The sequence below is a fragment of the Chelonia mydas genome, chromosome 10 (genome assembly GCF_015237465.2).
Source record: "Chelonia mydas isolate rCheMyd1 chromosome 10, rCheMyd1.pri.v2, whole genome shotgun sequence".
NCBI classification, from domain to species: domain Eukaryota; kingdom Metazoa; phylum Chordata; order Testudines; family Cheloniidae; genus Chelonia; species Chelonia mydas.
The window spans coordinates 35787864-35812507 of NC_051250.2; the positions used below are offsets into that span (position 1 = coordinate 35787864).

General features: G+C 47.0%; 1 protein-coding gene across 2 annotated transcripts in view; it reads left to right on the plus strand.

Moving 5' to 3' along the window:
- The first annotated feature begins 9410 nt into the window (after positions 1–9410).
- The window catches only part of LOC102939986 (ankyrin repeat and fibronectin type-III domain-containing protein 1), a 562352-nt gene continuing 547118 nt past the window's right edge, over positions 9411–24644 (plus strand). The window contains exons 1-2 of one of the 2 annotated variants that reach the window (XM_043524023.1): positions 9411–9602; positions 17027–17157. The gene's annotated coding sequence lies outside the window, so the exon portion shown is untranslated. Of the gene's footprint in view, positions 9603–9792; positions 9884–17026; positions 17158–24644 lie in introns of those variants that run through there. The other variant, XM_043524024.1, reaches the window with a different exon arrangement.

The window sequence follows — 24644 nt, forward strand, 5'->3', positions numbered from 1 at the left end:
AATGAAGGTGCAGCCATTGAAGAATAACATAGGTTGCCCGGAGGCTGTCACTGAAAGCTGAGTGGGTGTATCTCATGGGCTGAGCTATTGTTACCATCTGGGCTGCAATCTTCGACTGTGACCACTACAACTTGTGTTTAAGATATGATAATTGTAAAGTACATCCACTAATTTTCTTAAAATAGGTCTTCCTTCTCTAAACTGACACACACTATCAGGCTGGTGTGTGGCAAGCTTTCCTTTCACATCAAGCAAATTGCTCTACTTTTGCCTGCCCTTCAATGCAAAATCCCTCTTTGAACTTCAGATCGGTGCCAGAGAAATCAGACCGTCATTTAAAATCAAGGACAGCATGTGCCAAAAAAGTGAAAAAGGCTCTTAAGATTCAGGGATATAAATAGATCTAGCAAAAAAAAATTTGGATGACATTGAGAACTGTGACCTTGCTGGGAGATTCACTCCAGATTCAGGACTGATAGGTAGGAGGCTCATCCTTGCTAGACAGAAAGCAGGGAGCTCCCAGACTGTGCTGAGGAGAGTGTGGGGTTGCTGAGAGCTGCTGGTGAGACAGTTGCAGCTTGCTAACCCTGCCAAGAGCCAGTGTTGCTGTGGCATTTGTGCCAGAGGCAGCACGTTGCTGCAGTGATCACTGAAGGCAAATACCTTTGAGAAGGGAGCCCAGAATGGAACGTGATTGTGATGAGAACAAGCTGATATTTTTAAGGCTCAGGTTCCTTTTGCTGGTTACCCTAGGGCAGATTCACCAAGAAGGTGTGATTCAGCCTTATGGGCTGGGAATAAAAGGGGCTAAAGAGAGACAAATTCCACGCTAACAGAGAGATGCTAATCATCGCGGCCATTATCTTGTGATGAATATAATGATGATGAAAGGTGCTAGAATAACAGCGCTGAAGACTGAAATCCTATATTTATCCAATCCTATATTTATGCCTGACACAGACAGTGCTTCTCCCACACAATAGTAAAGTGTCTTAACTCTGATCATTGAGGAGCTCCATCTCCATAGGCCACTCAATCCTTGGACTGTCTACTAAGATTAACAATAATGGGACTGCTTTAGTGCCAATTGTACAAACATCTGTTTGCAAAGAATCTGATGGAGACCACTGAGCTCATTTCACCTGGGCCACTAAGTCATCTGGAATACAAACAGCTTACATTTATGTGCAACTTTCATTCCAGAGGAGCCCACAAAGTGTCCTCTTTGGACACAACATACTTTACGTGCAGCTCCATTGAAATCCAGCCCCCTCTAGGGAGGGCAACAAACAGCCATGCATAGCACATTTCACAACAGAATTGGGGTAGTCAAGGGCAGACAGGCAGAACATTGGCCATCCAGAAGCTCCTCAGACAGCAAACTGCAGTGAACTCAAATGATCTCCATTGGCAGGATGAAGAGTGGAATGACTTTGTAGAGATTTAAACTTGTGGTTTTGGGGAGTTTATCAGAGAAAAACCTAGAATGAGATGCGGCTTCTCCCTTTGCAGGGCAGGATCCTTCCTTGTCACATAGGAGGAGCATGCTGGGAAGCTGGCTTGGCTAATGTGTCAATCACATCCCTAGAGGGATGTGTTCTGCAGGTTAGGAAGTCTGGCCAGGCCTCCAACCCAGCTAATGTGTGCGCCACCCATCAGCAGCAAGCCTGGCTGGCAGGCGGTGGGTATGCACGTATCTCCACCTCAGTGGAGCAATATCTGTCGACAGTGTAGTGCTTTAACCTAGCCTGTGCTGGCAAGAGCCTTGTGGCAGTGCCATGCTGGGTAGGGCAGGATTTGGCCCTATACTTGTACCATTTCAATGAATAAGTGGGTGTTATTATTCCTTGCTCATCTGCATTCATGTGATTTAAATCATAGCCTGGCATCCCAACCCTGAAAAAGTATCAGATTCTGAAAAACTGTTTCTGCTGCTGGCTTCCCAGCATAGGATAATTGCTGTTTTATGAGCTCAGTGGGACCAGGGAGAAGGAGACCATGGGCATTAATCACAAATCATTTTTCTCATCGCCCATGTCAAGGTTCCTTCCCCACTCTGAACTCTAGGATACAGATGTAGGGACCTGCATGAAAGACCCCCTAAGCTTATTCTCACCAGCTTAGGTTAAAAACTTCCTCAGGGTACAAACTTTGTCTTGTCCTTGAACCCTATGCTGCCACCACTAAGCATGTTAAACAAAGAATAGGGAAAAAGCCCACTTGGAGACGTCTTCCCCCAAAATATCCCCCCAAGCCCTACACCCCCTTTCTTGGGAAAGGCTTGATAAAAATCCTCATGAATTTGTACAGGTGAACACAGACCCAAACCCTTGGATCTTAAGAACAATGCAAAAACAATCAGGATCTTAAAAGAAGAATTTTAATTAAAGAAAAAGTAAAAGAATCACCTCTGTAAAATCAGCATGGTAAATACCTTACAGGGTAATCAGATTCAAAACATAGAGAATCCCTCTAGGCAAAACCTTAAGTTACAAAAAGACACAAAAACAGGAATATACATTCCATTCAGCACAGCTTATTTACCAGCCATTTAAACAAAAGGAAATCTAACGCATTTCTAGCCAGATTACTTACTAACTTAACAGAAGTTCTGAAGAGCATTCCTGACCTGGTCCCGGGAGAAGCATCACACAGACAGACAGACCCTTTGTTCTCCGCCCCCCCGCCCCAGCTTTGAAAGTATCTTGTCTCCTCATTGGTCATTTTGGTCAGGTGCCAGCGAGGTTATCTTAGCTTCTTAACCCTTTATAGGTGAAAGGATTTTGCCTCTGGCCAGGAGGGATTTTATAGCTCTGTATACAGAAAGGCGGTTACCCTTCCCTTTATATTTATGACAGCCCATCATTTTACAGCTGAGTTACAGAGACGCGAAGGGCCCTTTTGCATTACTGTGTGGGGAGAGGGCCCAATAAGAGAATAATGGTATGGTGGCAGTGGGTACTGGTGATATCTGAACCAGGCTGCCACGCTCTTCCTGGCAGTTCCTTGCCATTAATCAAGCCAGAATGGAGAGCTTTACAGAGCTCAAGGTTTCTTGCTGGAAAGACAACAAGACTTGTGCGAGAGTGAATAATACTACTACCGTTCTTTTGGTCACTGCTGACTATGGTAGATACCAGCTTGAGCCACAAAGCAGATGCTGGTGTTCTTTGACTTCCTCCTATCAGACACCGCACCCCCAAGTCACTGACACTCAAGAAGAGGGACACAGCCGCATTTCAATAATAATACCTATCTGTTCTAAAATGCTTTTAATCACTAGATCTCAAAGCCCAAAGATATGTAGAGTAGCACCCCTGAAACAAATCAGACACAAACAGTTTAGTCTCTTTGCCCTGGTCTACACTATGAGTTTATGTCGGATTTAGCAGCATTAAATCCAATTAACCCTGCACCTGTCCGCACAACGAAGCCATTTTTTTCGACATAAAGGGCTCTTAAAATTGATTTCCATACTCCTCCCCAATGAGGGGATTAGCGCTGAAATCGACATCGCTGTTTCGAATTAGGGTTAGAGTGGATGCAATTTGAAGGTATTGGCCTCCGGGAGCTATCCCACAGTGCACCATTGTGACAGCTCTGGATAGCACTCTGAACTAGCCAGGTGTACATGAAAAGCCCCAGGGAACTTTTGAATCTCATTTCCTGTTTGGCTAGGTGAGCTCATCAGCACAGGTGACCATGCATCCCAGAATCGAAAAAGAGCTCCAGCATGGACCGAACGGGAGGTACTGGATCTGATCGCTGTATGCGGAGACGAATCCATGCTATCAGAACTACGTTACAAAAGATGAAATGCCAAAACATTTCAAAAAATCTCCGAGGCCATGAGGGACAGAGGCTACAGCAGGGATGCAACACAGTGCCACGTGAAACTTAAGGAGCTCAGACAAGCGTTCTAGAAAACCAGAGAATCAAACGGACGCTCCAAGACAGAGCCCCAGACATGCCACTTCTACGCTGAGCTGCATGCAATTCTAGGGGGGGCCGCTACCTCTACCCCCGCCCCTGTCCATGAACTCTGATGATGGGGTACGGTCCGCCATGCCTGAGAATTTTGCGGATGGGGAAGATGAGGAGGAGGATGAGCTTGAGGAGAGCACACAGCACACCATTCTCCCCAACAGCCAGGATCTTTTTATCACCCTGACTGAAATACCCTCCCAACCCAACCAGGCCAGAGAAGGGACCTCTGGTGAGTGTACCTTTTAAAATATAATACATCTTATAAAAGCAAGCATTTTTTAATGATTAAGTAGCCCTGAGGACTTGGGATGCATTTGCGGCCAGTACAGCTACTGGAAAAATCTGTTAATGTGTCTGGGGATGGAGCAGAAATCCTCCAGGGACATCTCCTTGAGCTCTCCTGGAGGTACTCTAAAAGCCTTTGCAGAAGGTTTCTGGGGAGAGCAGCCTTATTCCATCCTCCATGGTAGGGCACTTTACCACGCCATGCTAGTAGCAAGTAATCTGGTATCATTGCATGACAAAGCCTGGCAGCGTATGGTCCCGATGTTTGCTGGCATTCAAGCAACGTCCATTCTTTATCTCTCTGTGTTATCCTCAGGAGAGTGATATCGTTCATAGTTACCTGGTTGAAACATGGGGAATTTAATTAAGGGGACATTCAGAGGTGGCCGTTCCTACTGGGCTGTTTGCCTGTGGCTGAAAAGAAATCCTCCCTGCAGTTAGCCATGCGGGGGGGGGGGGGGGCATTGGTGCTGAGCTGTTCACGTTTGGCTAGCAGGGATCTTCCCTGATACCAGACATGCAGTGGCGTGAGGGGTAAAGCAATCGTCCCAGAGAATTGGATGGGGCGGGGAGTGGGGGGTTAGTTTGGTTTCTGCTGCTGCACGTTAACAGGAAAACCGCAGCACTAAATGGCCAATTCAACGTGCTTTGCTTGGTATGGAAGAGGAGGGTGCTGCTGTTATGAAGGTTGCAGAAGCCGAAAGACTATGGCTTACCATGGCCGCCTGCAAGCTGAATTCTGTTGCCCGGCACTGCATGTGTGAGCTCTAACACCAAAGCCGCAGGCACTCAATATAAGATGCAAAATGCGACCTTGTACCAAAATCACATGTGCTATGTAATGTGAATAGCGTTGTTAACCATGAAAGAGTATAGCCATTGTTCTGTAAAATGTATCTTTTTAAATACTTCACTCCCTTTTTTTTCCTCCAGCAGCTGCAAATGTTTCAAGCCTCCCTCCTCCGTCCCAAAGGCTATCTCAGATAAGGCAGCGAAAAAAACGCATGCGCGATAAAATGTTCTCTGAGCTCATGCAGTCGTCCGGCACTGACAGAGCTCAGCAGAATGTGTGGAGGTACGCAATAGCAGAGTACAGGAAAGCGGCTGATGAACGTGAGGAGTGATGGTGGCAGGAAGATCAGCGGAGGCATGAGAAAACACTGGGGCTACTGCGGGATCAAACGGACATGCTCCGGCATCTGGTGGAGGTTCATGAGCGGCAACAGGATCACAGACTGCCACTGCAGCCCCTGTTTAACTGCCCTCCGTCCTCCCCAAGTTCCATAGCCTCCTCACCCAGATGCCCAAGAATGCGGGTGGGGAGGCTCTGGGCACCCAACAACTCCACCCCAGTGGACAGCCCAAGCAACAGAAGGCTGTCATTCAACAAGTTGCAAAGTGGCCTTTTCCTTCCTTCCTACCCTCCTCCCACATCCCACCTGGGCTACCTTGTGAGTTATCTCCCTCTTTTTATAATCAATGAATAAAGAATACATGTTTTTTAAATGATAGTGACTTTATTTCCTTTGCAAGCAAAAGGGAAGGGCGGGTGGCTTACAGGGAATTTAGAGTCAACCAAGGGGGTGGGTTTTCATCAAGAGAAACAAATGGAAGTGTCACGCAGTACCCTGGCCAGTCACGAAACTGGTTTTCAAAGCTTCTCTGATGCGCAACGCTTCCTGCTGTGCTCTTCTAACCGCCCTGGTTTGTGGCTGCACGTATTCAGCTGCCAGGCGATTTGCCTCAACCTCCCACCCCTCCATAAACATCTCCCCCTTACTCTCACAGAGATTGTGGAGCACACAGCAAGCAGCAATAATAATGGGAATATTGGTTTCACTGAGGTCTGAGTGAGTCAGTAAACTGCCTCAGCGACCCTCTCAATGTCCAAATGCACACTCTACCACCATTCTGCACTTGCTCAGCCTATAGTTGAATAGCTCCTTACTACTGTCCAGGGTGCCTGTGTACGGCTTCATGAGCCAGGGCATTAAGGGGTAGACTGGGTCCCCAAGGACAACTATAGGCATTTCAACATCCCCAACAGTTATTTTCTGGTCTGGGAAATAAATCCCTTCCTGTAGCCATTTAAACAGACCAGAGTTCCTGAAGACGTGGGCGTCATGAACCTTTCCTGGCCATCCCATATTGATGTTGATGAAACGTCCCTTGTGATCCACCAGTGCTTGCAGCACCATGGAAAAGTACCCCTTTCCGTTTATGTACTGGCTGCCTGGTGGTCCGGTCCCAAGATAGGGATATGCGTTCCGTCTATAGCCCCACCACAGTTAGGGAATCCCATTGAAGTAAAGCCATCTAGTATGACCTGCACATTTCCCAGAGTCACTACCTTTGATAGCAGCAGCTCAATGATTGCGTTGGCTACTTGCATCACAGCAACACCCACAGAAGATTTGCCCACTCCAAATTGATTACTGACTGACCAGTAGCTGTCTGGCGTTGCAAGCTTCCACAGGGCTATTGCCACTCGCTTGTGAACTGTGAGGGCTGCTCTCATCTTGGTATTCTTGCGCTTCAGGGCAGGGGAAAGCAAGTCACAAAGTTCCATGAAAGTGCCATTACACATGCGAAAGTTTTGGAGCCACTGGGAGTCATTCCAAACCTGCAACACTATGCGGTCCCACCACTGTGTGCTTGTTTCCCAGGCCCAGAATCGGCGTTCCATGGCATGAGCCTCCCCCAGTAACACCATGATCTCCAAATTGCTGGGGACCCTGGTTTTAGAGAAATCTGTGTTCATGTCCTCATGACCACGCTGCCGTCGCCTCCTCGCCTGGTTTTTCAGGTGCTGGTTCTGCATAAACTGCACGATAATGCGCGAGGTGTTTACAATGGTCATAACTGCTGCGGTGAGCTGAACGGGCTCCATGCTTGCCGTGCTATGGCATCTGCTTGGGCAATCCAGGGAAAAGGGTGCGAAATGATTGTCTGCTGTTGCTTTCATGGAGGGAGGGAGGGTTGACTGACGACATTTACCCATAACCACCCGCAACAAATTTTTGGCCCCATCAGGCATTCGGAGCTCAGCCCAGAATTCCAATGGGCAGCGGGGACTGCGGGAACTGTGGGATAGCTACCCACAGTGCACTGCTCTGAATGTCGTCGCTTGCCATGGTATTGTGGACGCACACTGCCAAATTAATGTGCTTAATGTGGACGCATGCACTCGACTTTATACAATCTGTTCCACAAAATCGACTTCAGTAAAATTGGAGTACTTTCATAGCCTTTGTCCTCATTCCCTTGTTTTTCAGAACATTTTGTGCAGGTACGCTTGTGTTGGAGGGAATCAGCAGCAGTTCAGTTGGAATTCTTGGGGATGGGTGGTTCAGGGTCTTAAGTGACTGCAACTTGCGTATGTGTGTGAGTTCCCAGATAGCTGTGGGATAGGAATGGAATGGGAGCACCATGGTGTATAGCAGTGCTGGAGAAACTAGGGTACTGTGAATTGCAGCCGCATGGCATGTGGTTAGCAGCTACAGCTGGCTAGTGAAGAACTGCAGCTGCATTCCAGCCCACAAGTCCAAGTAGTTGAGTGCTGGCCAGCCGGGACTGGGGGTGAGGGAAGAGTAGAGGGCCAGCTACATCTAAAGAAAAGGTTGAAAAGCAATAGAGTGGAAGCACTGCAGTCCTTTGATCCTGCAGGTGTTTAGTGGGGTGTCAGGATCCCCAGATCTTTGAAAACCATAGTACTGTGCCCTGATGTACTTCCTGTTAGATGCATGTGAAACCTCAAATGTACAATACTGTGGGTATGTCTATTTTGTGTCTATAAACATACAGTACATAAAATCAACCACTTGTATATGTCTTAGCATAATATTTTTACATGATTTAAAAGTAACATTTAACTTAGTACATCTCTTGTTTTCTTTCTTTCCCTTCTGCTCTATTAAATACAAAAGCTGACATTGGGGTTACAATTGTAAACACTCAAAAGCTGGGAAATGTAAAAACAAAGGTTCTCTCACACAGGGCCGGCCTTAGGGCAGGCAATGTGGGCGACCACCCAGGGCGCCGTGGTCAAGAGGCAAGGAGATGGGTGGTCCTCGGGTGTGAGGCAGCAAATCCTCACTCAGCACCTTTCTCCCAGCAATGGCTCTTGATCCCGCAGCTTCCTCAACCCCACACAGACTCTCCAAAAGCCCCCTCAGTGACCCTTACCCGCAGTGAGTCTTCCGCTAAGAACCTTAAGTGACCCTTTCCCCCCTCAGTGGCTCTTGGCCCCATTCTCCAGTGACCTGCCCCCCTCAGTGGCTCTTGGCCTCCGCATAGTGATCGGCTCCTCTCAGTGGCTGTTGGCCCCCTCCGTGACTCTTAGCCCCCCACCCTCAGTGACCTGCTCCCTCAGTGGCTCTTGCCCTCCCCTGCCCCGTGACCGGTCCCCCTCAGTGGTTGTTGGCTCCACCACCCCCATCCCCAGTGACCGGCCCACCTCAGTGGCTCTTGGTCCCACCCCCAGTGACTGCCCACCTCAGCAGCCCTTGGCCCCACACTCTCAGTGACCTGCCTCCCTCAGTGGATCTTGCCCCCGCCACAGTGACCTGCCCTACTCAGTGGCTTTTAGCCCCATCTCCCAATGACCAGCCCCCCTCAGTAGCTCTCCCCCACCGTGACTGGTCCCTGTCAGTGGCTGTTGGCCCCACCTCCCAATGACTGGCCCTCCTCAGTGGGTCTTGGCCCCATCCCCCAGTGACCTGACCCGACCCTCTCAGTAACTCTTGGCCCCATCCACCCAGTGACCTGCCCCACTCAGTGGCTCTTAGCCCCATCTCCCAATGACCAGCCCCTTCAGTAGCTCCCCCCACCCCTGTGACCAGTCCCCCCCAGTAACTGGCCCCCCTCAGCAGCTCTTGGCCCCACACCCTCAGTGACCTGTTCAGTGACTCTTAGCCCCCCACCCTCAGTGACCTGCCCAGCTCAGTGGCTCTTCCCCCCCACATGACCTCCCCCTCTCAGCGGCTCTTAGCCCCACCTCACCAAGTGACCCCCCCCCCCCGCAGCGCTCTTGGCCCCACCTCCTCCAGTGTCCTGCCCCCCCGTAAAGGCCTCCCCTCAGTGGCTCTTGCCTCCTCAGTGGTCTGCCCCCCAGGCCTGTCTCAGGCTCTCCTGCCCTTGCCCCCGGCGGCACCCCTCTGCCTCGCCGCTCGCAGGGGCGGGACGAGGCGGGGCCGCCCAGCTCTCGCTCCCAGAGCTGCCGGAGAGAGGCCGGGGCATGGAGACAGCCGCCGTGTGTCCTGCGGGAGCCCGCAGCGTCTCCGCCTCCTGCCCCGGGCTGCGCCTGCCCCCGACTTTTCTCCGTGCTCCGGGTAAGGGGCTGCTGGTCCCCCGAGGGCAGCGCGTCCCTCCCCGCGGCGGGCGGGCGCGGCGCAGGCAGGGAGCTACTGTGTGGGGCAGGGGGCGCTGGGCAGGGGTCATGGACACAGTGAGGGGGCTGGGTGAAAGGGGGAGGGCGTTGCATGGGGCTGGGCCGTTGGGGGTGGATGCAACAGTCTGGCGTCGGATGCACGGCAGTGGGGAGTGCGCGGTGGCCGTGTGGCGTGGGTAGCCCGGGCACTTCCCGGGGGCGGGCAGCGGGGGCGCCCCGCAGGTGGGTGCGTGGCTGGGTGAGCACTGCCAGGACATGCCTTTGTGGGGCGGACGGGTTAGCTCTGGGACCCCCCCCTCCTCCAGCCTGGCGCGGGGCGGGGGAGTTCAGAAGCCTGCAGACAAGGAGCCCCAGGCAGCGGGCCGGGGAGGAGAAGGGAGAGGCTGGGGCAGCGTTTCTGATCCCTGCCGGGTCTGTGTCTGGCCGGACTGAGGCAGCTTCTGCAGATCCAGCCTCTGCTTTCTCCTCTTGCTGCCGCTAACGCGTCCTCACCGGAGCTCAGCCGCGGCCGCGAATCGCCCGGGTTAGGGCGCTGCTGCGTCGGGCTAAGCCCGGCTTGGCTCCGCGGGCGTTTGTTCCTTGGAAATCCCGTAGCGCTCTTCGTGCTGTGCGTGTGCCGGGTTGTGCTGCAGACACACAGGGAAATTGCTGCTCCATCCCTCGGAAACAAGGGGGGTGGATTCTCCCTGGCCCCGTTGCTTCCAAGGCAGTTACCCCAGGGGCGAATGTGACCCCTGGCTTTGGAGGCCCAGTGCAGATAGGGGCACCAAGCCTGCAATGCACTTGGTTTTGCATCAGGTCTGTGCTTTGCAAGAGTTCTTGTGGAAGGACAGGTTTCCTGCTTCCCAGCCCAGACTATTTGGTGGGGGAACATCCCGTTCGCTAGGCAGCGGAACAAGTGAGCAAGGCTGTCTGCTTTAATGAGGAACAGGGAGGGAGATGTTGGCAGAATTTTACATGTTTTTTTTTTTTAAACCATTTCTGACTCTTTTTTAAAAGGAGGGGAGGGGAGGGAAGAGGGGCACATGCCTCCAACAGCAACAGAAAGAGTTGGAAAGGGAGAACAGCAGAAGGCATTTCCAAACTCTTCTGCACCTGAAGTGCTAATGTGGATTCCCTGATTCTCAATCCAAAACCGGATTCCTCTGGTCGTGGTACATTAATTTACTGTTTCATTGCTCTGGCATCCATTCTTTTTATTTTGAATTTTTTTCAAACCGTAGTAGCACACGTATTCCAATAGGCCATGCCTTGCAAAATATCTTCTGATTTTGGAATAGACTTTTCCTTTTACACTTGGATTAGCTAATTGGATAGCAAAACGCAAACTGCAGGGGTAGGATTACTTAATGCTCTTGTAATGCTGTTTTGCTGTTCAGTTTCAGTCCTTTTGCATGAAAAGAATCTGCCTTGAAATAGCTTCTCATCCCATCGTCCCCCTGCGGTAGGAGAGGAGGCAAGCCCCACAGATCCCTCTGTGTAGAAGTCGTGGTGCAGGCTGTGCAGTGAGTGTATTCCTTGAACAGCTTTATTTTTGCTAGGCCTTTCGTTTTAAGAAAGGTTCCATTGTCAATGTAACTAAACTGGCTTCACAGCAGATTTGTTCATTTGAATGGCTTATTCAAAAAGTCCTTGATAATTACAATGCATTGTTTAGCAAACTGGAGTTTTTCATTCATCTGACAGGTTAATTCCATCATTGGGGCTTAATTTTTTTTAAAAGGATTTCCCTACAAAATGCAAGTTCTGGTGAGGAGACAGCTGTGCTGTAAACATTTGGTTCCAGCAGGCTGCTTTTTCTTTCTTGCGAGTGGGTGTGGTATATTTTTTTCAGGGTGTCTTGTTAGGAGGGGAATTGTGGATCTCAGGGTGATTAAAAAGTTTACCCTCTATCCCAGTGTGATGAAGCATTGAGTTCTGTCTGGTTCCTGTGCTGGTCTTTTGCTTTTTCATTTGAGGTTGGATTGTTTTTGGGTCTGTCAGAGAGGGCAGCCAGCGGAAGTTCTCAGACAGGTGGCATTGAAACTTAGCCAGTCAAAACCATGGAAGTGGCTTTCCTAGTAGTAGAATGTGTTTATATGTTCTTTTAAAGAGGCTGATTCTTGGATTTAGTCAAGAAGAAGTTTACACATCTTTCAAAAAGAGGGAGTGGGGAAGTCTAAAGTGTTGTTCCTTCAGGCTCTTATTCAGTAAAGTATTTAAGCATGCTTAATTTCAAGCACTGGAGAAATCCCATTGGCTTCAGTGCTTGGAGTTAGACATGTGCTCAAGTACAATGCTGAATGGGGCTCTAAAGGAACAATCAGTTATTTTGCAATCTCTGCTCCTATTCATGCCAGTCCCGTATACTGCATACTTCAACATTTCTATTCTCTTGTCTGCAGCGTCTGGGCGAGAAACATTGTCCAAGTTCTACAAAACCTTTATCATGACAGGAAGGGATTTTCTCATCCTTTTCCCTCTCCTTTTCAAACTATCTTCGTCTCTGGGTGAGAATTACTGCATTTAGGTAAGAGGGAATTCTTTCTCTCTCCTCCCCCTCTGTATTGTAAATATTTTTACCCCTTTCTAACTCATAACTCTAGAAGTGATCAATGCGACTGAGGAACATTGCCTTGTATGGTTTAATCCTGGGTTTCCCTTAGTTGTATCACACCCACTTTTTCTGCTCAGGGAACATTTTTCCTGTACTCTGTACTTCTATAAAGTCTTTAAGACTATTAAGACATGTTTAAGAAACTTGGAACCTGCTTGGTAGCCTCCCCTCTATCCCCAACCTGCCCCAAATGGTGGAGCTGTCACTGAGTCAACTCTTTCTCCCGATAGAGCCAGAGGTGTGTCTAGCTATGGCTTTTGCCCAGCTAGCGTGGGTAACTGCAAAGAAGTTTGTGCCAAGAACATTCTTGGGTAATGCATTTGAAAAGTTTGTGGGCACGTGTTTGTGCCTAGTTGGAATTCCGAGGACATGACATTTTCCATTTCATCCGCGGAGAGAAAAAAACCCACAGTCTTTTTCCTAATAACCACCAAGAGGCAGCCAAATGTTCCCCGGAAGTAGGAAACTTGCCGCCTTGGGTATGTCTAGATAGTGCTGTCAGGTGTCTGCACAGGTGGAGAAGATATCCCTTGCGCATCAGTAAAAGCCACTAGGATGAACTGGGATTCAGGAGAAGGGCCATATGGTTTAGCTGAGGATAACAAATCTTGCGGGAGAAACGGGAGCTTCTGTAGGAAAAGTGATGTGACCCCCCCAAATGTGTTTTCCCAGAGAAGTTTTCTCACGTAAAAAGCACCTAGCATCCCAGTGCTGTGCAAATAATAATAGCTTCCTCAAATGAAAAATGCCAGCTGATGTTGGTAGGGAGGAGCAAACTGTATTTTCAATGTTCAGTCATGTGAAAAAACTAGGTCTGTTAGTGTTTTGTGTATTCCTCAGGGATGATTAAATCAATAGTTAGAAGATATCCCTGGCATAACAGTTGTTGAGGCAATCAGTATTTTTAATTAGAAACCCTTTCCTTCCAGTGATTTATAATCTGAGGAATAAATTCACCTTGTTAGCTTTAACAATTTAATTTTAAAGAGTCTAGTTATTGTCAATTGTGGAAGTGCTGTAATTTTTTTTAATAGGTGTCCGCCTTGCAGCATCATTCATGTTATGGATTGCTGTAGCATACTGCAGGGTATTGAATGGACACCAGCTCAGTAACACTCTGTATTGTTTACATGGAGAAGAGAATATTTATCTACTGTAACAGATGAGGAGGATGGATCCATAACAGGTTTATAAATATAAATGTGGATTTTTGGGAAGGGGGCAGGAGGATGGGGACATATCACTTCTAATAGAAAACTAATAAAAAAATGAAATGGACAATGGTTTTTAATGAAGCTGGCTGAGAGAGCTGGGGCATGATGAGATGTAGAATTGTTGCTGGTGGGTTGCCCAGCTGAAGACCTGGGATCTCAAGTGTTATGGCAGCCTGCTATTCACTTTCATTTGGGAGATGGTTTAAACATGAATTTTTCAGGGGTGGGATCCCCTTTCATGTTTGTTATCCTTCCCATTGTCTATTTTTAAATACATAGCACACGTATCATGGGCATTTAACTAATATCAAAATGAGTTTCGTTTGCCAAGGTGGGTAGAAGCTAGGTGGGATTCGGTGTTTTGGAATGTTATTTCCGCTGCATCAGATTTCATATCTGTTCTGGTCTTTGCTGATACTCTCTTCTAACTTTTTCCAGTCCCTCCCCATCCTCAGGTGATAGGGTTTTCCCAGCCCCACAAGCTGCTCTGTAGCTGAACACCTTGTAGTATATCTTTCCCTTCGCCTAGAGGTTGTCTGTGTGGGAAATATGAATTCTTGGGGCTAGGCAGTGCAGGAGGGGTGGGGAAAGAAGGTCAGAGATGCACCTAGTTATGCCTCATCCTTCTTAGGTATATAAACCACCCCTTGTGTACAAACCTCAGGTCACCAGGAATGCTCCAGTCATCCAAGCAGGGCTGAATGGGAGTTCCTTTTAGAGCTGGCTTAATATTTCTTTTTATGAAATGTTGAGATCATCTTGAAACTGCATGAGTTTCCCTGTTTAACTGTCATGTGACGATGAAAGCACTTGGCTCTTACAGAAGGAATCACATGGCAGATGGGTCCATAATACTGCAGGGCTTGAAAAAATTATCAGATGCCTTCTAGCTAGGGGCTGTTACGAAGTTGCGGGGGAGGGTCCCCAGCCATATCCGAGGGCACAGTTTTGTGCCATGTTTTCTGCTGAGAGCTTTCCCGAACAGCAGTAGCAGCATGAAATAGATGCAATTCTTGACAGTTTCACTGCTGTTCTAGGGTTCTCAGTAATATCTCTGAAACTGATAGCTGTCATGGTCAGTTTCATTTTTGCTGCTGGACAAAGCTAGGAGCAGCAGCAGAGGCAATGAAGCTGGGGAGAGGGTTGCAGACTTGGGAAGACAGAATTGCATCAGCTTCCATTCTCTTCACACTGCTAATTTTCTGCACTCAAATAAAATGGATAAAAACATTTTTTTTAAATGAAAGCTTATATTTTGTGACAATTGATGGCTTAGTTCCCTTTGTTCACCTGCAGAAAGCTTCTCAGTTGCAGGGAATTGGATTTTTCAGGCCCTGAAACTAAATGACACTAAATAGTCTTGGCGGAGCCTATTTATGTGAAACAAAATTGTGAGCCCCTCAGGCTTAGTACCTCTGCTTCAGAGTGAGCATATGATGGATGTGGATGGCAGGTTTGAGAGATTTCAGAGTAGCAGCCGTGTTAGTCTGTATTCGCAAAAAGAAAAGGAGTACTTGTGGCACCTTAGAGACTAACCAATTTATTTGAGCATAAGCTTTCATGAGCTACAGCTCACTTCATCGGATGCATTCAGTGGAAAAATACAGTGGGGAGATTTATATACATAGAGAACATGAAACAATGGGTGTTACCATACACACTGTAACCAGAGTGATCACTTAAGGTGAGCTATTACCAGCAGGAGAGGTGGGGGGGAGACCTTTTGTAGTGATAATCAAGGTGGGCCATTTCCAGCAGTTGACAAGAATGTCTGAGGAACAGTGGGGGGTGGGGGATAAACATGGGGAAATAGTTTTACTTTGTGTAATGACCCATCCACTCCCAGTCTCTATTCAAGCCTAAGTTAATTGTATCCAGTTTGCAAATTAATTCCAATTCAGCAGTCTCTCGTTGGAGTCTGTTCTTGAAGTTTTTTTGTTGAAGTATTGCCACTTTTAGGTCTGTAGGTTTGAGAGAGAAATTAATGGTATTTAAGGACAGTGCTTTTGCTCAGGTTTCAGAGTAGCAGCCATGTTAGTCTGTATTTGCAAAAAGAAAAGAGTACTTGTGGCACCTTAGAGACTAACCAATTTATTTGAGCATGAGCTTTCGTGAGCTACAGCTCAGTGAGCTGTAGCTCACGAAAGCTCATGCTCAAATAAATTGGTTAGTCTCTAAGGTGCCACAAGTACTCCTTTTCTTTTTGCTTTTGCTCAGGTGATAATTTTAGGCATAGAGAGAGATGTGGCAATGGGCCAGTGTCCTTACTGAGCCCTTGTGGAAAGACTTAACAGTGGTAATTGAAAAGCAACATGATGAAAAATGAAATTCTTAAAACTAAGAACAAAAGGAAGGCCAGCTGGTTATGAGACCCTGCTAAAATTCAGGTGTGGGTTTGAAAAATCCGATAGCATTCCCAAAGCTGATCCACAAGTGCAACTCCCATTGATGCAAGTGTTCAGCATGGGAACTGAGGGCAGTAAGTGGCTCTTGGTGTGCAATTTAAAAGGATGCTGACAAATTATTTCCCAGTGTCCCTTTTCTCCTCCCTCCATTTATGTGGGTTGCTTCCGACTCCTCTGACTTAGCCTATTATTGAATTACCTCATGCCTCCTCTGCTCTGCCTGCTTTAACCTTTAAAGAACGTAGTTGCATGAATGTCCTTTCTTTACTGGGTGCTCGATGGTCATTGCGGTGAAGTGTCTGAAAAAGAGAATGGGAAAACTATTGACATTATTGGTAGTCACTAGGTAAGGTCCCCCCCCCGCCCCCCCCACTCCATACAATTCCTAGTTCTTTGTACTAGGGCATTATACAGCTGCCATTTCATAGAATCATAGAAGATTAGGATTGGAAGAGACCTCAGGAGGTCATCTAGTCCAACTCCCTGCTCAAAGCAGGACCAACCCCAACTAAATCATCCCAGCCAGGCTTTGTCAAGCCGGGCCTTAAAAACCTCTAAGGATGGAGATTCCACCACCTCCCTAGGTAACCCATTCCAGTGCTTCAGCACCCTCCTAGTGAAATAATTTTTCCTAATATCCAACCTAGACCTCCCCCACTGCAACTTGAGACCATTGCTCCTTGTTCTGTCATCTCCCACCACTGAGAACAGCCGAGCTCCATCCTCTTTGGAACCCCCCTTCAGGTAGCTGAAGGCTGCTGTCAAATCCCCCCTCACTCTTCTCTTCTGCAGACTAAATAAGCCCAGTTCCCTTAGCCATTCCTCATACGTCATGTGCCCCAGCCTCCTGATCATTTTCATTGCCCTCTACTGGACTCTCTCCAATTTGTCGACATCCCTTCTGTAGTGGGGGTTGCAAACCTGGATGCATTACAGTTTGCCCTCCCCAACACCCCCGTCCCTGCTCTAGCCCCAGTATAAGAGCTTCTGATATCCAAAGCACTCTGTGATGTCTAGTTGAGTTCCAACTAGCTGATGCGTTTGCCTGTGTAGTGTGGCACTTTGTTTCTAATTCGGTACTCTGTAAAGTGCTTTGTGGTACGTGGAAAGTGTAATATCAAACCCAGTTTTTATTCCATTGTATCTACAGCACACATCTGGCTGTGACATCTCCTGGAGGCACCTAATGCTCACTGGCTGGAATAACTTCGTGACTGTGGAATGAAGAGTGATTGGCTTGGCAGAGCATCAGAAGTAGCCATCTACACTGTCCCACTGGCGGTAAGACTCCACTGAGTGTCTGTCTGTCTATCGAATTATCTGCGTAGCACTAAGTGTATGCAAGGCACTTAACACAGGCCTCCAATTAATCTTCTAGGGTACTTCTTGGTTCCACTGTTACCAGCTTTGCCCGTTACTTTGGGGTATGCTCATTTATTAGGGTTACTCTTGGGGGGGAGGTGTCTGTACTTCTGTCAATGTACAGCTTGTGTCACTTGTGTTCTCATACGGAGCTCTACTTCTCCCTGCTGCAAGTTCCCTCTGAATGGAGCTACCCTGTGGGACCTAGGTTCCCCAGGGCTGGGTTCTTCCAGCCTCAGAATCTCACATGCACACCCCACCCCCACCCCGTGTCGGAGAGGACTGGGTTAATCAGCACTCCCAAGCTGACCCCTTATGTGTCCCTGGACTCAGCAGGCTGGGTCGAGCAGCACTTCCAAGCTGCCACCCTCGTACGCCCTGGGCCCTGCGCCGGAACAGAGCCCGCCTGAGCAGGCTGGGTCGAGCAGCACTTCCAAGCTGTCCTAGGTTCAGCATGTCCCTGTCCCCACTTTCACGTTACAATTGTTCTGGTAGTAACCCACTTGATGAGCAAACCCCACAGGATTTTTGGGCACTGCAGGGGTCTTTTAGCTTAGGTATGAGGAGCGTTGCTGAAGAGCGAATGAGGAAACCAAAAAGCACCCAGGAGTGGGGGAGAGAGAGAGAAGCAACCAGCTCAATTATGAAAGTTATTTATTGCCAGGTAATAACCATAGGGGAGCCAAACAGACAAAACAGTTATAATATTAAATCTAACTTAAATTGATTATAAAAGTCAGGTGTAGAAAACTGTAACTGATCACACAAGTCAGGGTCAGAAGACTATACTTAGAGAGAGAGAGAGAGCTGGGTTCTCACCACAGGCAGAGCCCCCAGCACGATCAGTCAGGAGAAGATGAAGTCCCAATGGAACTGATGCAAATTTTGTATCCTGGCATCAGAACACTTACTTGAGCATGGGTAGGGGATTTTGTAGAGAAACAACAATGGTTCAAGGGAGAACACTACATTTGTTTATGTGTAAACAAGGGAGTATACCAGAGTTGTTTTGTTCAAGCTAGACCATGGGAGCTGATCATTCCTGGCTTTGGGCAGTGTTCCTTGGAAGGAGCTCGCAGTGCAGTTAGGGAGCTTCATTATTTTGGATACCAATAAAGGATTCATTACTAGAATTGGTCTGATAACTACTGAGGTGGGTGTGTGCAGGCATGGGTTCATTAACATCTGGAGCAGAGATCCCCCATCATGCAGTGCTTCCCTGCTTTTCTGGTCCCAGAGTTCCATGCGGTTCTTGTCTTGGAATCTCTGTTCTCCATTCTGTATGCTAATGGAGATACCTCCTTCTGCCATCTTCAATGCAAATGAGGCTAACGGAGTTTCCTTAATCCTGTCATCCTTATCCGTGGGGTCAAGGTGTGTCTCCCGCTGCCTTTTCATTGCTTTTTGTAAGTTTTTCTTCTGATGCAGATTTGGTTCAAGCAGAGGCTGGGGTGGGGAAGGTCTTTCATGACTCAGACAGGCTGGGTACTGCGCGCTGGCTCCCCAAGAACACAGAGTTGCTAGGTAACACCACTGTTTATGAATGGGGTTCCCTTTTGCCTGCCACATGCTGATGCCTTGATAGAGTTGGAAGGCTGCAGTCACACAGTTCCCTCTGGGACTGGAGGTGGTCCAAACAGCAAACCACCTTCTACTGAAGGTGACTGTGAAGGAAATTCAGGGAGCCAGCATCCAGGGTTATTGATCCTGAAGGGTAACAAATCTGACTGCTACTGATTGGCTAGGAATTGTGCTTGGACGTGTTTGACTGGGAGGTGCTACAGAAAGGCAGAGTATTGTTTGGTGTTGTGGTAGTGTCCCGGGGCCCCGTAGTGCCAGACGCCTTACAGACACAGAAGAATTCATGATCAATTTGTAATAGGCCATTTGAAAGAGTGAATGCCTTCGCTCCAAAAGAGATCTGCTCCACATTTGTCCTCCTCTTTCTGAAAATGCATCAGTTGTGGGCTTCAGGTGAGCCTGGCCAATTTAGGGTGAGGATAGCATTGGAACCTCCCAGTCGCTGTTGCAGGCCTTTCTGCAGTTCCACATAACTCCCCCATACGAAGTGTCTGGCCCAATGCTTCTTGTAGTCTGTGAAACTGAGAGGAATGCTGCTTGCACTGGGGAGCTGGGTTGATGTACCAGTCGTATGCTGTATCGTTACAGTGGGGTCTAGTGATACATCTCCCTAATCCAGCCTCCTGGGAACCTCAGTTGACATAACGTTACATATTTTTGAGATCTGGGAAGGTACAACCTTCTTTATCAGTGGGGACAGTTCATCGCTTAGGAATTGTTACACAGGCATTCCGTATGAATTCTTCAAGGCTATTTCTATTGAACTACCGGCAGCGTTTGCATGTAACAATGTAGCTGAGGCAAAATTACCATTTTAATCAGGCTAATCCTCTCAAGGGGCCAGAGGAGAAATAGTATAATCTGGAGAGACGTCTCTTTATTTTAGTAATTAGACAGGGATTGTTACCCTGGCACAAATCCTTTACATGTGAGGGGATTTTGACTCCAAGGCATCTGATACTTTTGATTTGTGGCTGGTTTAAAGGGGAAGTATGAGAGCACTGCAGAATTATCAGCCTGGCCTTGCCAGGCCTCTTCTCAGGGTTATTAGTGGTGGTGTGAAAACCCGACGAATTCCTAAATGGAAAATAGCCAATCAGATTTGCAGAGTCTGGTACAATTTTGAAAAATATCTTCTGTGTCAAGAGTGGTCTTGTTAATGTCCTGTCTGGTGGTGTCCCCTCCTGCATCCCAGGAAAGCTGTGTGCTGAGCGAGTGAAGGAAGAGTTGTGTCATGAGGGCAGCCTCGATTGGTACCCACTTCCAATTCAGAGTGGCTGGAGTCATATCCATTTACTACGAGAACTGCTTTTGGTGAGGAATAGATCCATGCCCCCTAGATGAAACCACCCCAACGCTTTGAAGAGTTAATTCCTTCTGGTTTGCTCAGTGCTTTTTCTGGGCTCAGGGAGAGCACCAGTCCTGGCTGCCTCCCAGAAGCGAAAAGGTGAGGAGATGCAGAAGTTGCTTGACATTCTTATAGGGTTATCCTGCAACTAACTAAGCATTAATACCCCTAACTAAACCAGTCTAATCTGCGCCCATTAGCTGAAGTTGCCGGAGTATTCAGTAGCTACAGAAGTGTCCACAGTAAGGAGATGGGACAGTATGATTGACCACACTTTTTTTTCAGGGGGCTTCTCTGGTTTCAAAATGAATCGTGTAGCTTGCTTTGGGGACTGTCCCTTCTGGAAAGCTGCATTGTACATACAGAGCAGCCTTCGTGAGACAGCAATTTTTAAAATCCCACTCAGAAATGATTAGGGCTTTGACTCTTTAAAGGAACAACTTCAAAAAGTTAGTTGAAAGCAGTTCCAGGCCCTCTCCCTGCCAATTTCTGTGGTTTTATGATCACATTTTCATATCTAAAAATTTCCATAACTGCTTTCTCTCTCTCCTCTTGTTGTCTGAGTCCCACACAAACAGGAAAATGACTACATAAGGGAAACAGTGAGAGTGACTAGATGCTGTTAAATGCACAAACTATATCTCCAAAGAGACCTCCCCCCAGTCTTGTTTCCTTAGTTTTCTTAGGTGCTACTTGTAACACTAGGGTAGTCAATGGTTCTCCATTTTTTTTAAAGTTGATGGCATGTCTCTTTAAAAATTACCCCCATGGCATTGTCATCTTGTAACTCCAGAGGAGTCCAGCACTTTGACTCCCTCCTTGGGGAGTTTAAGGAACTTATATGGGATTGCTTAAGAAGAGTCATTCAGCTTTCTCACTTGCAAGGTGTATGGTTCTTCACAGAAATTTCTGATTGCAGGGAATTAATGCTTTTGTTAATATGCCTCTCTCCTTTCTAGTCTTTAATAGCTGATATAATTGTGGGAGCCACATGGCCCTTTATCAGTGTGTGCCACTGACCCACCAGGACTGTTGCCTTGCCTTCTCCCCGCTGCCCCAGTTTACAAGTGGAGCTTACCATAGATAAGATCCAATCCAAAGCCCACTGATTTCAATGGGCTTTCGATCTGGCTCTTGGTATATATTTCATCGCAACTGAGTCGTATGCAGTCCTACTTGTGTCCTTTCCTTGGCAGTGTCCTTAATGGTATGAATTGAGGATTTGGTCTAGCAGTTAGCCAAGGTGTGTCCTGCACTTTACCATGCTCTATGAAATACTGTTCCAATGAAGGATTGCTGCTTCCATTTCCAATGCAATGTAGGAGTCTCTATTCAATTGAATTAGTCCAAGAGAATTGATTCAACTGTTTTTCTAGGAATTAGGTGACTGGTCTATCTTGGCAAGCCTGTGAATGAAAGCTTGCTATGAAGTCCTACCCTATTTTACCGAGGCGAAACCTCCAGGATCGCTAAGGCTGTGGCATAGGACAACATCAGGATACTCCTAATCTTGCATGTAACTGCCTCCCCTACTAGATACAGCGTAAAACAAGAGGAAAATATCTCTTGGTTTTGAATACCTGGAACCTGAATTTGGTTCCTTATCATTTTAGAAATTCTTTTCCTTTAACCAGTACAGGTTGAATCTTTGCTGTTAAAACATAGGTAGTATTTCTCTGTAAACTGGTCACAGAGGGTATTTCTGCAGTGCAGTCATGGATGATTGCAGTTTGAGTAGAAATTCCTGAACTAGCTTCAATCTAGCTACCTGGGTACTAAAGCAGTGAAGCCGTGGTAGCAGGGGCTTCAATGTGGACTACACAAGTCCATCTGGAACCCTAGATAATTACTGTGGCTGCACCAGTCCAGTACCTGAGCTAGCTGGATTGAAGCTAGTTTGGATATGTCTATGTGAGCCACAGTCACGTGCTGATTGTGGCATAGGCATGCCCTGAGAAGCAGCTGCATCAGTGGAAAGATCCCCTTTACCAGGGTGCACTAAGACAAGCGAAACAGAACTAAGCATAGTCTGTATTTTCTCCAAAGCAAAGCTAAGTGTTGTGGAGTGTTTGCTTTCCCCTAGGGCAGTGCACAATGCTGATAACTGCTTGCTGACATGCCACAGGCAGAGAAGTGAAGGAGGAGCAACACTACTACAGTGTAACATGGATGGTGTATGGAATAGTTCTTGCTAATGCTATGGCTTTGCCCTTTGTGTCCTCTTCTGATTCTGCTGGGTGTGGAATGTGAATTAGGAGGTTCGGACTTTAAAACACCAGTTAGAATTTCAGTAGCTGAGAATGCTGGGTCAGGGAAGTTCGTAAGTGTATGTAGGGTCACCATCTGTGTCCCAGGTAGATATCTCAGTGATGTTTCTCAAGGGGAGAGTTTCTTGCTGGAATCTTCTTTTCCCCTCTCCCCCCTCCGAGTTGAAAACTCCTGAGAATCTTTCTTCCAAGATCCTGCTCCAGTGGAACACTTGTCTTTTTGTTTGTCTGGATGCCCTGCTATACGGGTAAATTCCTTCTCTAGTTAAGTTCAGCCACTTGCACCCCATACTGAATTTGAGGAACAGAGCATGTTACTGGTGTCTGTGAGCTGTCCCTGAAGTGTAACATGGGATGAACTTCTCTTCTGTGGGTTTACAAGGAAATCAAGACTGAAGGCCACTTTCAGCCTCAGACTGGGTGTGCTGGTCAGTCACTTCACCCAGGATCTTGCTTTTCCAATAAGCAGTGAAATGTCGCTTATCTAGACTGGACTGCTGGACAATGGGATTTTCCTAATCTGTTTTTCAGCAGCCTCCAACACGGCAAAACCTGCACTGCTACTGCCCACTAAGTTTGGGGTGTCTATAGGAGGCAGTTTGTGATTCCTGTAGAAGCAGACATGCCAGTAATAATCTGTTGGAAAGAGACAATACCAGTTAGCTGCATGGCAAAAGTCATATCTGTTAAGAGATGCAAATCCATCCATAGGGATTTTACAGTCATGCAAACTTGCTCCTTTAATGCTGCGTGTCTGTGTTATGAAAGCTCACTGGGGAAAAATGAAGAGAAGAAAGGCTAAAAGCTCTGAAGAGACTTACTGAACAGGCTGGGTCAGGTCAGGACTCTGGTGCTTTGTTTAAAACTGCCTGTGAATGGTGGACTGAAGGGAGATATCTGGTTGGTAATGTTACCTGCATTTTCTTCTGTGGATCCTCAAATAATTGAAGCTGTATATGTGAGAGGGAGAGAATCCTCTAGAGGTAACTGTCAGCTATAAGGAATCCAATTATAGTGAAGCCATGTGGCAGTTGCCAATTGCTCATATGCATTTCAGTGGATTTGTGCCCCTCTTATAGTGAAGCTTCATTTCACTATAATAAATTCCACTGTTCTAATCCCTGATGAATGCAGTACTTGGTATCCACCAGTAGGTGTTAAGTGCTGCATTCCATGAGGATTATCACATCCTCAATCGCCTGTCTTCGACTTGTCTACACTCATAAATTGTACTGCTTTAACTATAGTTAAACCCACGCCCAGAGTAGATGCAATTATACTATTATAAAGGTGCTTATATTGGTTAAGGGTGTTTCCACATGAGACAGGAAACTGTTTTGGTTAAAAAAAAAAAAAAAATCGGACACATTAATGTTTCCTCCTTTCCCAGTCCACCTCATCCTATGTGGCCCAACTTGATGCAAGGATACTTGATGTACCACTAGTCCAGGAATTAATAGTTCTAAGGTCCGATATCCTGAACCATAAATAAATATGTATATACTATGCCATTGGAGAAGTGGGATACCAGCAATTAGAGAGCATTTGTGTGTAGCACTGGTAGGTTGTGATATACTGGATCTTAAATTTATGATATAGTTGCATAGGAATTGCTATATTGGATTGGACTTGAGGTCCATCTCGTTCAGTGTCCTGTCTGATAGTGATCATCACCAGATGCTTCAGAGAAAGATGTAACCACTCCGTCAGGCAACTGCAGGGTTATCTGCTCAACAGATTAATTTCCATTATGGTCTTTAATAGTTAGAGATTGATTTTACACCTGAAGCATGAGGTATAATATCCCTTCCAGAATGTTTGTCACTAATTATGATAATGCTGGACATTCTTGATGTTCTTAGAAATGTCTATCCCTTTATGAATCTCAAGTTCTTGGCCTCAACAACATCCTGTGGCAATGAGTTCCGCAGTCTAATTGCTCATCATGTGAAAAAGGATTTTCTTTATCTGTTTTGAATTTCCCACCTTTCAATTTTAAGTGACTGTCCCCTTGTTCTTGTGTTATGAGACAGGAAGAAGTGTGTGCAGTAAAGTCCATTGAGATCTATATTTTAGCAGTCCTAAAAATATGCTGTAATATTTCTGTCCCTCTGAAGGCTGTATGTGGTAACCAAGGCAACTTGGCCTAAAAAGTAGCAGGATTAAAAACAATTATACCAATTAAAAAAATAGTTAAATCCTAACAAACT